General features: G+C 37.8%; 1 long non-coding RNA gene across 2 annotated transcripts; it reads right to left on the reverse strand.

Moving 5' to 3' along the window:
- Positions 1-3,224: 3,224 nt before the first annotated feature.
- On the reverse strand, positions 3,225-5,423 carry LOC114712240 (uncharacterized). Of its 2 annotated transcripts, XR_003737211.1 has the most exons (4): positions 5,348-5,413; positions 4,755-4,808; positions 4,492-4,560; positions 3,225-3,600 (listed from the first exon to the last, which is right to left on the reverse strand). It is a non-coding gene; the product is annotated as an uncharacterized LOC114712240 (long non-coding RNA). The 2 variants fall into 2 exon arrangements; XR_003737212.1 differs by lacking the exon at positions 4,755-4,808 and having other exon boundaries at positions 5,348-5,423.
- Positions 5,424-13,707: the final 8,284 nt, after the last annotated feature.

A 13,707-nucleotide genomic window follows, 5' to 3' on the forward strand; every position in this document is an offset into this window, starting at 1 on the left:
TCCCGTCGTCATGCTACCTCCTACTCCCTTTTCTTGCTTTTTATTTACCGAATCAACTTTTTGATTTTTTTGGTCCAGAAGTGTTTTTTGCCCTCATCCGAGAGCCGTACATTTCCTTTGTTTTGACACCTGGTACACTGAAAAGGGGCCGTTTCTCCTTTTGATTTTCCGTCGTTTTCTGTGTTCGCTCCACCGATGGAGTTTCCTCCGGTGAGTTTTTCCGTTCAGTTGCGTTCAAGTGACATTCCTCCTGGTTATGACCATAAAGGCCACACTTGAAACAAATAACATTTGAGTCCCTCATACTCGACGGCGTAGGCTTTTTCCCTTATCACAAACTTGGACTGAAGTTGTTTATTCGGATCAATCTCACCGCTGACCCGTGCAAAATTCCCTCTTTCCACTGCCAAGTTATTATTACAGTTTGCTAGAGTGTTCAAATCAACCTTGAGTGCCTTGCTAATCATGGTCCCAATCTCAAGTAAACAATCTTCAGAGTAAATATGCATTGGCAAAGTAGGAATTCTAACCCACGTTGCAAGTTTGCCAATCTTGCTGCAGTATGGGTTAAAATTTGGGCTTCATCACTGAACAGCAAGATAGTGCCCCTGAGTAACCCACGGACCATCGAAAAGCGACCTTCTTCTTTGCTCCCTATCCTCTGTTCGGAAAATAATGCCCATTTGGGAGATCTATCCACTCAAAATGCTCAGAATTAAACAACCAACGTACTCGGTCTTTCATCATTCTGAGTGATGATTAAAGCATTTCCCCATGGCTTGCATAACTCTGAAGACGCAACAGCAGCGAATTAACTGGAAAAAAATATGTATTATTCCATTGTGAAAAGAACTGTACAACAAGTCTGGACCTGAGAGGGTCCATATATACAGATCAAATGGGCCTAACGGACTAAGGCCCAAAGCCACTAAAAGAACCCAAAAGAAACAAACAACTAAAGACTATATACAAGACTTTCAACACTCCCCCTCAAGTTTGGGACTGAACAGATTAACAGTTCCTAACTTGACTAGGAGTCTTGTCTGGACCTCCTTGCTCACTGGTTTGGTTAGAATATCTGCTTCTTGATCTGCAGATTTTACATGCTGTAAACTAATCAACCTATTAGTCACTTTTTCTCTTACAAAATGACAATCTATCTCTATATGCTTAGTCCGCTCATGAAAGACTGGATTTGTAGCAATATGTATTGCTGCCCTGCTATCACAATACACCTTCACCGGCTCTGCATGATTGATTCCTAAGTCCTTTAATAATCCAATGACCCAAATCACCTCTAACACAGCCGCTGCCAAAGCCCTATACTCAGCCTCTGTAGAGGATCTGGATACTGTGTTTTGTTTCTTGGTCTTCCAAGAAATCAATGAACCTCCAAACTTCAACAAATAACCAGTTACTGATCGTCTAGTGGCAGGACAAGCAGCCCAATCTGAATCACAAAAACATTGCAGGCTTAAATCCTTCTCTGTGTTAAGTAAGATCCCAACTCCTGGAGACTGTTTCAAGTATCTCAGGACGCTGAGAGCTGCTGCCATGTGGGATTTCATTGGTGTCTACATGAACTGACTAAGCACTTGCACAGGAAAAGAAATATCAGGCCTGGTGACAGTTAAGTATATTAGTTTACCTACCAGCCGCCTATACCTTTCTGGATTCCCCAAGAGATCTTCAGGTTTATTTTTATCTGTGTCATATGCTTGAAGTCTCAAATTTTGAGCCATAGGGAGAGAAAGGGGTTTACACCCACTCATACCTGTTTCTGCTAAAAGGTCCAACACATATTTTCGTTGATTAAGTATGATTCCTTTCTTGGATCTAGCAACCTCTATTCCCAAAAAATATTTCATATCTCCTAGATCCTTTATTTTAAAATTGCAGTGAAGAAATTCCTTCACCTCTTTGATTCTGTTTTCAGCATTTCCAGTAATAAGCAAATCATCAACATAAACCAGAATTAATACACAACCATCAGAAAAAATTTTAACATACAGAGAATAGTCATGTCTGCTCTGTTCAAAACCACCATTAATCAGTGCCTTTGACAATTTCTGATTCCATTGTCTAGAGGCTTGTTTAAGTCCATAAAGTGACTTATTCAATTTACAAACCATATTCTCCCCCTTACTCCTAAACCCTTGGGGTATGGTCATATACACTTCTTCATCTAAATCTCCCTGCAGAAAAGCATTATGAACATCCATTTGATATAAATTCCAATTATAAATAGCAGCAAGTTTAAGGACAGTCCTGACAGTAATCATTTTAACTACAGGGGAAAATGTTTCATGATAATCAATTCCTTCCTTTTGATTATATCCCTTTGCCACCAGTCTAGCCTTATATTTGTCTATGTTACCATCAGGTTTGTACTTTATTTTGTAAACCCATTTACATCCTATCGCTTTCTTTCCTTTGGGCAAAGGCACAATATCCCAAGTTTTGTTGCTTTCTAAAGCACTCATCTCTACATTCATAGCCTCTACCCAATTTTTATTTTTAATTGCAATCTCATAACTTTGAGGTTCACAAACAGAATCAATGGAACATAGGAAACACATATACGATCCAGAAACATTAGCATATGAAATGTAATCTGTAATAGGGTACTTGCACTTACTCTTCTTCTCTTCAGAACATTGTAATGTGGTCATTAGACTGCATACATAGTCATCTGACCATATGGGAGGTCTTCTGTTTCTGATTGGCCGAGAAGATACATCCCTCACGTGCTGCTCACATACTCGGTTATTGGGATTGCCTTCATCAAGATTATTATTAAGAGTTTGGCTATCCTGTGCACTCTCAAGATTCCTGGGCTTATCTCTAACCAATTGAACCTGATTATCTTCATCATCAAACATGAATATGTTTCTCATTTCTAAATCAACTCCCCTTTGTTCAACCCCTTTGATATCCTTAAAGGGAAACTTGTTTTCAATAAAATTCACGTGTCTACTAACAAAGATATTCTTATTCCTCAAATCAAGCAAGATAAAGCCTTTCTGATTATTAGGGTACCCTAAAAATACACAAGGAATGGACCTAGGTTTGAATTTATCTTTACTGTTCAAATCTGTGGCATAAGCTAATTGTCACACCCCAACTTTGGAGGTGACCGGCACAGAATATGAGAGACCTCACACTCTTAAGCCTAAATATATGGATTGTTTAACTAATATATATATATTTAGGATAAACATAAATAAAGGCATCCATTAAACAAAACATTCATATACTTAATCAGGTTGTGATACAAAATATAAAACTATTTGTAGAAATTTTCAACAGAGCCTCCACTGTAATCTAGACTTCCTGAAAATTCTACAATAGACTGCCAATTCAAACAATACTTGGGGCTCAGTTCCCCAGCACCAGTATATATATAACTACAATCCAAAATAACCCAAAAGATGAGGACCTAGACATAGATTACGTGGAGCATCAAATTCTAAAAGTAAAGACATAAATGTACTTTTGAGTTTACATTAGCTAACAGTTACTCAAAATAAAGTCTCAAGTTCTGGATCTTCAATGAGGCTCTTTACTGCTCAGCTGGGAGTACAGGGTCAGTGGTACTGTCTGAAGTCAACAAAAGAATCTACCGGTGAATAACATCCCATAGATAATATTTAAAAAGGTAATAACAAATGAATGCAATAAGACTAAATTTTTACTTGGAATGACTATGTGGTAAAGAATTAAAGTTTCTACAGTACACAATCTTAAATTGAAAGATAAATGTATACTCAGGCTCATTAAACAATTAAATCCAAATTTGTAATAAGACAGCTTGTTACACAAAAATATTATAAAATAACATTTCTTAAACACTAATACTTTTATAGGACTTCAACAGAACAGAATAGCAAGCGCAGCTTGAAGCCACGAATACAAGCGTGGACACATAGTCCACGAGGATAAGTAACCAATCGAGCGCGGCCAATGCCACGAAACAAGCGCGGGAACGATGCCCACGAATATCCAACGAGCTCGAAATTACCATGGCGCGCCAAGGACTAACAGTGCTGCTGTTAGTGACTAGTGTTCTGTATCCAGACCTCAAAAAAAAAAAAGTGTACAAGCATGCATGGGATCAGTTTATTACTAACAACCAGAGGGATATATATTTATATATTTTATTTCCACGAAGGGAATCCTTTAAGGAATATTTTGCAACAGATGATCCCAGCATGAAGATTTTCAAATAATATTTTCAAAACTCCTTTCCAAATTCCAAGTATAAATATTTATTAGAAACAAAAATGAAGATTAACAAATTGTAAGCAGAACTTTTAATCAACATATAACAAGATAAATATTCCTTCAAGTAATAAAACATTAAAACATTAAATAAGTGAGATTGGAAAAATAATAAGATTTAAGTTAAATCACCTTGACAGACCATTTAAAGAAGCTAAATGTTTTTTTTTTAAAATAAGAATTTATGACTATGGGACGCTATTCACTCACCTGTTATGCTCCCAAAATATAACTCATTCCAATTAGCACATCCTTGAGTTATGGTCACTCCTCAATCCCCTAGTGTCCCGAAACAAAACATTATTAATACCCCATTTATAACTTATATACATCTAAATCATTTATCAACAATCTCTTACAACTCTAACAAGCCCATCCATGTCAAAAATATTCAAAGATTAGCATAATAGTTGGCAAGCATAACATATAAATTATAATTCACTTGTTTCCCAATAACAACGTAAAACTCCAACCTTCAAGTTTTCTACCCACAAGAACAATCAACTCTTATTTCCTTCATGTATCTCCTGAAAGCCAAAGTTTAATCATAATTAATCCAAAATAATATCTATCTTGCTCTTTTCCATCAAAATGTTATATAAACACCTATCAAGAAATTCTTTTGCTCATGTAGACATTTTTTCAAACACCCCACGGGCACTCAATATTGTTTTGTGAACAAGCATCTGCACCAAAAACTTTTTCAGGTTTCCTTCTTAACTAAATTCATCTCATAGACCAAAATAAACAGCACCCAATAATTTCAAGCTTCAAATAATAGTTGCAAGCAATCACCATGCATCACCCGTAAAAAAAAAAAAAAATCCTTCCTCCTCAACATGCTTCGTTTAAGGCAACCCTCATAATCCTTGAAATCTCAAAACTTCCAGCAACCAAACCAATTAATACCCAAGCCAAAAATCACAAGATCCAAGAAGATAACATCCTACCCGTGACCACCCACACCCAAAATTCTGCAGAAACGAATATGGAAAGAAAATTCGCATAGCCACCCAAAATCAACCAAAATCAGCCCCAAACGCACAACAAGAAAGGTAAAACTCACCTAAACTTACACCATACTCCTACATTGCAAGACAGACCAGAAAAAGGGGGGAAAGTGACTCCAAAAGAAAGAGAAACACCCCAAACTCTAGCAATGTTCTGCAGCGAAAACAGAGGAGAAATAATCTGCAAGAATGCACGCCGGAGACTGCAAAGTGAACGGTGGAGGACAGAGGGAGATGCGACCGTTGAAGAAGAAAAAGAAGGGTTAGGGATTCAGCTTTGAAAAACTTGTTCTACTCCTCCATTCTCTCGCTAAAATGAAGAGCATTGGGAGAGGAAGAAAAAAAATCTGATACTTTTGTTTTTGTTTATTTATTTTATTTTTACTCTAAGGGTATTTAAGTAATTCAATAGTGCTGAAACAAAAATTAAATTACTCCAAAGAGATGGCCCTAGTTCGAACCCAGAACCTCCAATGCCTTCAGCCACTTCCAGAGCCATTAAACCACATGATTTACTTGGTTGCAGCTACAACAGCAATAAAAAGAAACTATTAACCAATAATTTAGTATAATAAATTGCAAGATTGTTACACTAATGAACCAAAAACTTTCAAATTCCGGTAGTCTGAGATCTTTCCATAAATAATTTCATAAGGGGTTTTGAAATTAAGGATTCTTGAAGGAATTCTATTAACAAGATAAGTAGCCATCTTGACACATTCCCCCCAATAACGAATAGGAATTCCAGACTGTATTATCAATCCTCTAGCTATCTGCATTAATGTCCTATGTTTCCTTTCAACAATCCCGTTTTGCTCGGGAGTGTAGGGACAGCTTGTCTCATGCACTATACCTTTTTCATTAAAGAAATTTCTTACTTCATAATTCACAAATTCTGTCCCATTATCAGATCTGACTCTTTTTACAGGAACAGAAAATTGATTTAATACATATGCAATAAAATGTTTGATGTGAAAAATAACCTCAGATTTAGATTTTAATAAGAAAGTCCACGTGCCTCTTGAAAAATCATCTACAACAGTAAGGAAATATTGGTGTCCACCATAAGTGGGTGTCCTATAAGGACCCCAAACATCCATATGCAACAATTCAAAGCAACTTTTAGTTTTAATACAGCTTGAATGAAAGGGAAGTTTCGTTTGCTTTGCTTGCATGCAAACATCACAGGTTTTATTCATCATAATACTTTTGTCCTTTACAAAGTCAAAATGTTTCAGAACAGAAAAAGGTGCATGTCCCAATCTATTGTGCAAAAGCCAGATGTCAACATGTTCCTCATGACTCTCAGTACATTTAACAGAATTCACTAATTCATCCTTTCTATCTAACTTCAACATATAAAGTCCATCAATCAGTTTACCAGTCCCCATCATTTTGCCACCCTGAAGGCCCTGTATAATGCACAAGTCAGGAAAAAATGCAACCAAACAAAACGCCTCCTTTGTTAGTCTAGAAACAGATATAAGATTAAATTTTAGTTCAGGAGCATAAAGAACATCTTTTATGTGGATCCCGTTAGGAAACTTAACCTGTCCTACATGTGTTACAGGCACCCGTTGTCCATTTGGAATTTTAATATTTTTAATGGGTCCTATATAATTGTCAACACTATTTAGCAATGATAAGTCTCCTACCATATGAGTGGTGGCACCTGAATCTATAACCCAATGAGTATGTGCATTTTTACACAAGATGGAGCTGGTCAAACCTGTACCAGTCAAGGCGTGGACATTGGTCTCTGAATCCTTTTTGAGCAATTCGAGCAACTTCTCATACTGTTCTAGGGTGAAGCTTGGCGACGCTGTGTTAGATAACGCCTCTGCCTCTTGTCCAGGATCTGCAGCGAACTGATTCGCACTGGCCTCTTGATTTCCCTTGCTTCTATACCCTTTGTAATCTGCCGGGTATCCCACCAATTGAAAGCAGTTCTCTTTGGTGTGGCCCCTCTTGTGGCAGTGTGCACATTCCACCGATTGATTTCCTCTCCCCCTTCCTCTGGTGCGTCCTCTTCCCCTTGCTGTCATTGCAACACTGTCAACCAATTGACCCGGGGAAGAACTTGCAATAATTTTATGTGACTCATCCTCCAAAATCATCGCGTAAGCTTGGTTGACTGAAGGTAGGGGTGTCATCAGCAAAATTTGACTCCTAGCTTGGGTGAATGAATCATTCAACCCCATCAAGAATTGTAATAACTTCTGTTGTTGAATCATTTGGTGATACACTCGTGACGTCTCACACTTACAGCTGGGTATCGGGACGAGGGCTGATTGTTCCTCCCACAGCTGCTTCAGTCTGGTATAGTAGGCAGACACGGTGAGGCTACTCTGTCGGAGAAAATTCACCTCTCGGTGCAATGCAAAAATATGGGAACCGGTGACTTTGTCGAATCGCTCCTTTAAATCTACCCAGACTTCTCGCGCATTCTGATAATAGACCATACCGTTTGCAAGATCCTTGGAAATTGAATTGAGAATCCAGGATAGCACAACGGCATTGCATCTCTCCCACTGATCTTGGAGATGCGATTCCTGTGCTTCTTTGGTGCAAGATCCGTCCACAAATCCGAGCTTCTGTTTGCCTCGGAGTGCAATACACATAGCCTTGCTCCATACGGTGTAGTTCTCACTACCAAGAAGGACTTGCTGAATGATGGTCGTGCCTTGGGTATCCGACGGATGAAGAAAGAGAGGATGATTGAAGTTAAGCGTGGCACTGGCCGCTCCTTCGTCGGTCTTGCTTTCTCCCATGGAAGGAAAGTGCGAAGTAGCGATGACAGCCGGCGTGAGAAATCGTCGGAATCTTGATTCTGAGGCCTGGTGTCGGTTTCTGGTAACCGAAGAATTCAGATGAAGCTTCTCAACCGATACATTTGGGAGAGTCTTCAGAACAAGCACCTCATACGGTGCGCATTAGAGGGATCCTTTCTTGGAAACCCTAAGCAATCTTGGGCCTCCAAGTGGGCCAAGCGGTGCAGTCTTGAATCACAACCTGGGTTGCTCTGATACCATGAAGACGCAACAGCAGCGAATTAACTGGAAAAAAATATGTATTATTCCATTGTGAAAAGAACTGTACAACAAGTCTGGACCTGAGAGGGTCCATATATACAGATCAAATGGGCCTAACGGACTAAGGCCCAAAGCCACTAAAAGAACCCAAAAGAAACAAACAACTAAAGACTATATACAAGACTTTCAACAAACTCCTCCAAGCGTTGATCTGAGATATTCAGTCTAGGCAGTGACTGCAGTAACTTCTCGTGGTCCTCTGAGAGGATGGGCGCTGTATCTTCTTCTTCTTTAAGCCACTCCTTCATTTGCGCCTCCCATTCCTTTTCCCCATCATTCTCTTCCCTGCCCACCAGCTTCGCCTTATAGGATATTTGAGTCGTTGAAGGGTGCCGGGTCGATTATTTATTGGGTACTGGGTTCCCTTGACTTGTTTCCTGCATAGAATTCTCTCCACATCAACTTTGCAATCCTTCATAACAGTGTCTGCTGCCATTCTCTTGATATTCTTACCAAGTAGATCATCTTCTTCCTTTGACAGATCAGTTGATTCAGCTGGTTGATCACTCAAGTTGACCGGAAATCCATGCACACTTTCACTCTGGCTCACTTTCTCTCACTTTTCTCTCGCTGTGTTGCTATTATTTTCATGCTTCTTTTGAAAAGGTTTTCCACTATACTGTTTTTCCTTTTTGGCTTTATTTTGTGCTTTAATTCTCAAGAAAAAGTTAAGCATGTTCTCCTTTTCTTTTCCCTTTTGGTAACACATCAATTATGCTTTCTTGTTACATAGCTACTACTTTTTTCTTTTTCATGCATGAGTGCATTTTAGTTTGGAGAATACTAAAAGGGTAATGATTTATGGAAGCCCATAGCTATAACCGGGGTTTAATAAATTTTAAACTTTTAAGTTCATAATTTGTGCTTGTTTAATATTTATAAAACTGATTATTTTGTAGTCTCTTAACTTAATTTATAAAACTTAAAATTAATATTTCAATGGTTATAGAAATGTCATCATCATATAAGGGGACTGAATATTTGCTACCTAGGGCTTCGAAAATTAAGAAGAAAGCGGGTTTGGATGACTCGTGTTGCGTGTTCCGAAAAGGGGCACCTAGTCGGGGCAAATAGTTTTAAAAGTCTATTTGGAAATAGAGGTATGACTAATGCCTACCTTTTCTTTGTTGGTCAATAATTAGCGCTTACTTTACAACCTGGATTGTTCCACCATAACCATGTCATGCGAAAGTGTTTCCCAAAACAAAAAATCCATTTTATTTATTACTAGTATTATTTAATGTAGATTGTTAGGAGGCTCAAAAAACCGGAAGACAGAGGAATAAATGAGTTGCAAAAGAAGATAGAGCCATCAGAGTTTCAGAGTTTTCCGTCAGAGTAGGGGAAGGTGCATATATACACAGCCAAGTTCAACCGGTAAGTTGTGCATATGATTGATCTCTGTTCCTTTCAACGGAAAATATTTGTAGTTATCGAGAAATATTGGCCATTAATTGGTAGCTACAATTTCAAATTTGAAAGTCTCAGCTATATATATATATATATATATATATATATTATTACATAGGGTATCATCGCCATCGATCTACTGAAACAGCAGCTTTAAGTTATGGAAGGGAGAAACAACTTTAACGACATAGTTGCAGAGCCACTTACGGTGCACAGCAGAGAAGATTGGTTTGAATGGGTTAAAAACTATCTAATATCTAAAGATCTCTGGAAAATGACAAGCAGTAGAGCAAGACCTGAGAGATATCGGGTGAAAGATTTTGCAAGATGAAGAAGAAAGAATGCCGCAGCATTGCATGTCATTCGTATCTCTTGTGGACCTCACAATCACTTTCGTATAAGAGGCGTCTCTGAAGCCAAAGATGCATGGGACATTCTCTATGATACCTACAATAATAATGCACCCCACTCTCCTCCCTCAGGTCAGTGCCATCCATGTGTGTATGTATGTCTGTGTCTGCGCGCGCGCACCCGCGTGTTTGGGACTTTCTTATCTAGCCTCATAAACTCTTGTCGCGTTAGCTAATCATGTTGACATTTATCTATACGTGAATTGAACTTCAAATGCCTTCAAAAATTTAAAAGAAAGCGGGTCATGAAATTTTAATTATTCAAGATCGAGGACGTGTATGTGTGGAAAAATTAATTGTTCCTAGAACTTTGCAAAGGGTCTTATAATAATAATCAGGGACACCACCTCTCTCAAAAATATAATGGTCCCGTTTGGTACGAAACATTAAAAATGAGATATATGGATTGAGATTAAAAGTACAAAACTATGTTAAAATAGTGTTTAATATGAGTAATTGCATGATACTTAGGATTAGACAAACACATATATGTGGAATTGGGCAATACCATAAGGGGAGGTGGTATTCTCCAATCCTATCTATATGGGATTGTCTATCTCATGTGATAAGAAATTACTCATACTAAGTATCTTTTTAACATATGTTTTTAACCGCAATCCCAATCTTTATCCTTCATTTTCAATATTCCGTACGCAATGTAACCAATGGCTCTTGTAATTGGAAACGGAAGGTGTATTATGGTTAGTGCTCCATACTTCATGACTGAAAAAGGAGACTAATTAACAAGAGATTTATCTTCGCAAATTTACTCAAACTATGGTCCTTCTTTGTTCGCAAGGCCACTAATACTTCTCTCATTACCCTCCTAGTCTATGCGCGCTGGACAAATTATATGTATGATTCCTTAGCATTGAATTAATTGGTGATTACAGTCATTAGGGAGGCAGAAGAATTAGAGATGGGTACTCTGTACAACGCCATAGCTCAGAACAACTGGTCGGTTGCAAAAGCATCCATTGATCGGTATCCCAGAGTATTGGATGTAGATTTTGCCGCTTCAATAGGAGAAACACCTCTTCATGTGGCCGTGAAGTTTGGGCATGTTGGCATAGTAGAGGAGTTGGTAAGATTAGTTCCACATGAATATCTCGAAATACGCGATGCTTATTATGATTGTACTCCACTTGCAACCGCTGCAATATATAGTGGAGTCATCCCAAACGCAGCATGCTTGATCAACAAAAACAACAATGCACTTGCAATTCCATCTCATGGTTGGCTTTTATTGGTGGCCTTACCAAAATGGGACGTTATCTCTATTTTGTCACTCCTTTGCAGTTCTTCAAACCAGAAAACGGCCCTGTGGGCCCTACATTCCTCTACACCTGTTTGAGGATTGGACAATTAGGTAACGTAACATAAATGTTGTTCTACGTATATGCATGTTGTCATTTTGTCATTCCATCTCGGACTAAGCGATTTTATGTATAAATAGATTTTGCCTTGGATTTGCTCCAACAGTGCACGGAGTTGCTTTTTGCTGCCGATGTATACGGGATCTCAACGATTCAGAATATTGCACGTTATCCTCCTAATTTTCTGAACAAAAGTCGATTTCCATTCTGGAAGCAATGGTCCTATCACTGTTAGTGCATATTATTTCTTTCCGCTCTCTGTTTTTCCCTATAATTTTCTTTATGTTGTTTGCTCATTTTAATTATGACGATAAGGATAAACATGGTGAAGATGAAGTTATTTTAATAACCACTGGTATAACTCTAGTTTTTTTTTTGTGTGTTATATTCATCAATAATTGGTGACATACATATAATCATTCCAAATCCATCTCATCCTTCCTCTCTTACTCTCTACCATCCTAAATACATATAGGACGTCTTTTAAGAAAAAATTCTTGGTTCATAATATTACTCCTATTACAATTTACAAGAAGACTTGAAGCAATAGTGTTCCCCCCCCCCCGGGGGGGCCAACAAAGATGCATGAAATTAGAAAAAGGTCAGGTACAAGAGCCTAACAAAGCTCCAAAAAAATAAACAAAAACACATCAACAAACAAAAATATAGAAATTAACCAAAGAAACAAAGAACAAGCAGCGCATGCAGCAACAACCCTGCTCCTGAAGTGCGGGTCGCAACACCCAAATTGTAGGGTTAAGACCCATTCACTAAAGCTTTAGCAACTCCAACAGTTACTAAGTATGCTTCTCTGGCAATCCACTCGCAAGAACTATTCCTGAAAAAAGTCCTCTAAGAATATACCCAAGGAGCGGGACACAGCTCCTACTTGTGGATGAACAATGATGCCAAACACACTGAACAAGCAAGAGCCTATCCATATCAAAGAAGATGACCCATGAAAGACCATCTAAAAGCCAAATATGAGAATCTCGAGCAACAAAAGAACCAACCTCACTTCTATTAGTAGGAGTAAAATGGCAAACAACAACCTCAAACCAGTCACAACTCCTCTTAGTATAAGCCTTAGTAGCCAGACTATTAGAGTTCAGGCCATCTATTCTAATTCTTCCCCACCTTGCAATCTTCCGCACTAATGCCAGTGAGCCAGAAATACCTTGGTTAAGACTTATATGGCTCATGGAATGAGCTACGCCAAGACATAAAAACTCAACCCATCAAGGCATTTAGAATCACACAATAGAGACACATAAAAAACAAAACTGGCCACGTTAACAATCTCACATATGAAAAACAAAACAAAATAAGTAGAAAAACTATGAAACTTGAAGAATACCTAAACCTCATAACCCATGACTCCCAAAATCTTCGTTGAAATCCTTTGCTGAAGGAAACTTAACATCACTATAGAAATCCTCACTGCAGCAACAGAGAATCCCCAACTCCCACCCTTCAAATCATCCTTCACCACCATCCTTTTCAATTGTCTAGAGAGAAAACCACCATCTCGAACCAAACCGTGACATCAAGACCCATGGAGGCACCCATCGAAGATCTGCTTCCAAGGCCTATTCTAATCTTTTATTTATTTATTTTGTCAATGTATGCTTATCTTTATGTACCTTTCCAAACGTACTCCTCTAATCCTATTTATACATGTTTCATACATACCAAGAAGAATATTAAATTGCATTAACTTTCTATTAAAATATAATAACTTTTCAGCTTTGCCCATATTTAATATATATATGTTTAAAAAAAATATCTACAATATAATAAATAAAGAATAAAATAGTACATTCATGCTTAAAATTTAATAAAGTGATTTATAAATAAACCCAAGAAAAATCTTCTCTCTCTCGCTTATAAAAAGGACAAGAGGAGTAATATAATTTGCCGATTATTGATCCTTCCCCCTTTAGGGTTTGATTATTTATTACTACCTCCGATTTTTAATATAAGAACTCGTTTATTTTGGTTTTAAATATAAGACTCTAATCTACTTTATCTTTCATATTTAGCTATTTTTTTTCTCAAAATAGTTCTTGTAATAATGGTAGTTCTAGCCAATGCACTGGATTAGCAAAGATATTTTAAAAAAAACAAC

The sequence above is a fragment of the Neltuma alba genome, unplaced genomic scaffold (assembly GCF_004799145.2).
Source record: "Neltuma alba isolate B1F8T4 unplaced genomic scaffold, ASM479914v2 tig00011340_pilon, whole genome shotgun sequence".
NCBI lineage: Eukaryota > Viridiplantae > Streptophyta > Magnoliopsida > Fabales > Fabaceae > Neltuma > Neltuma alba.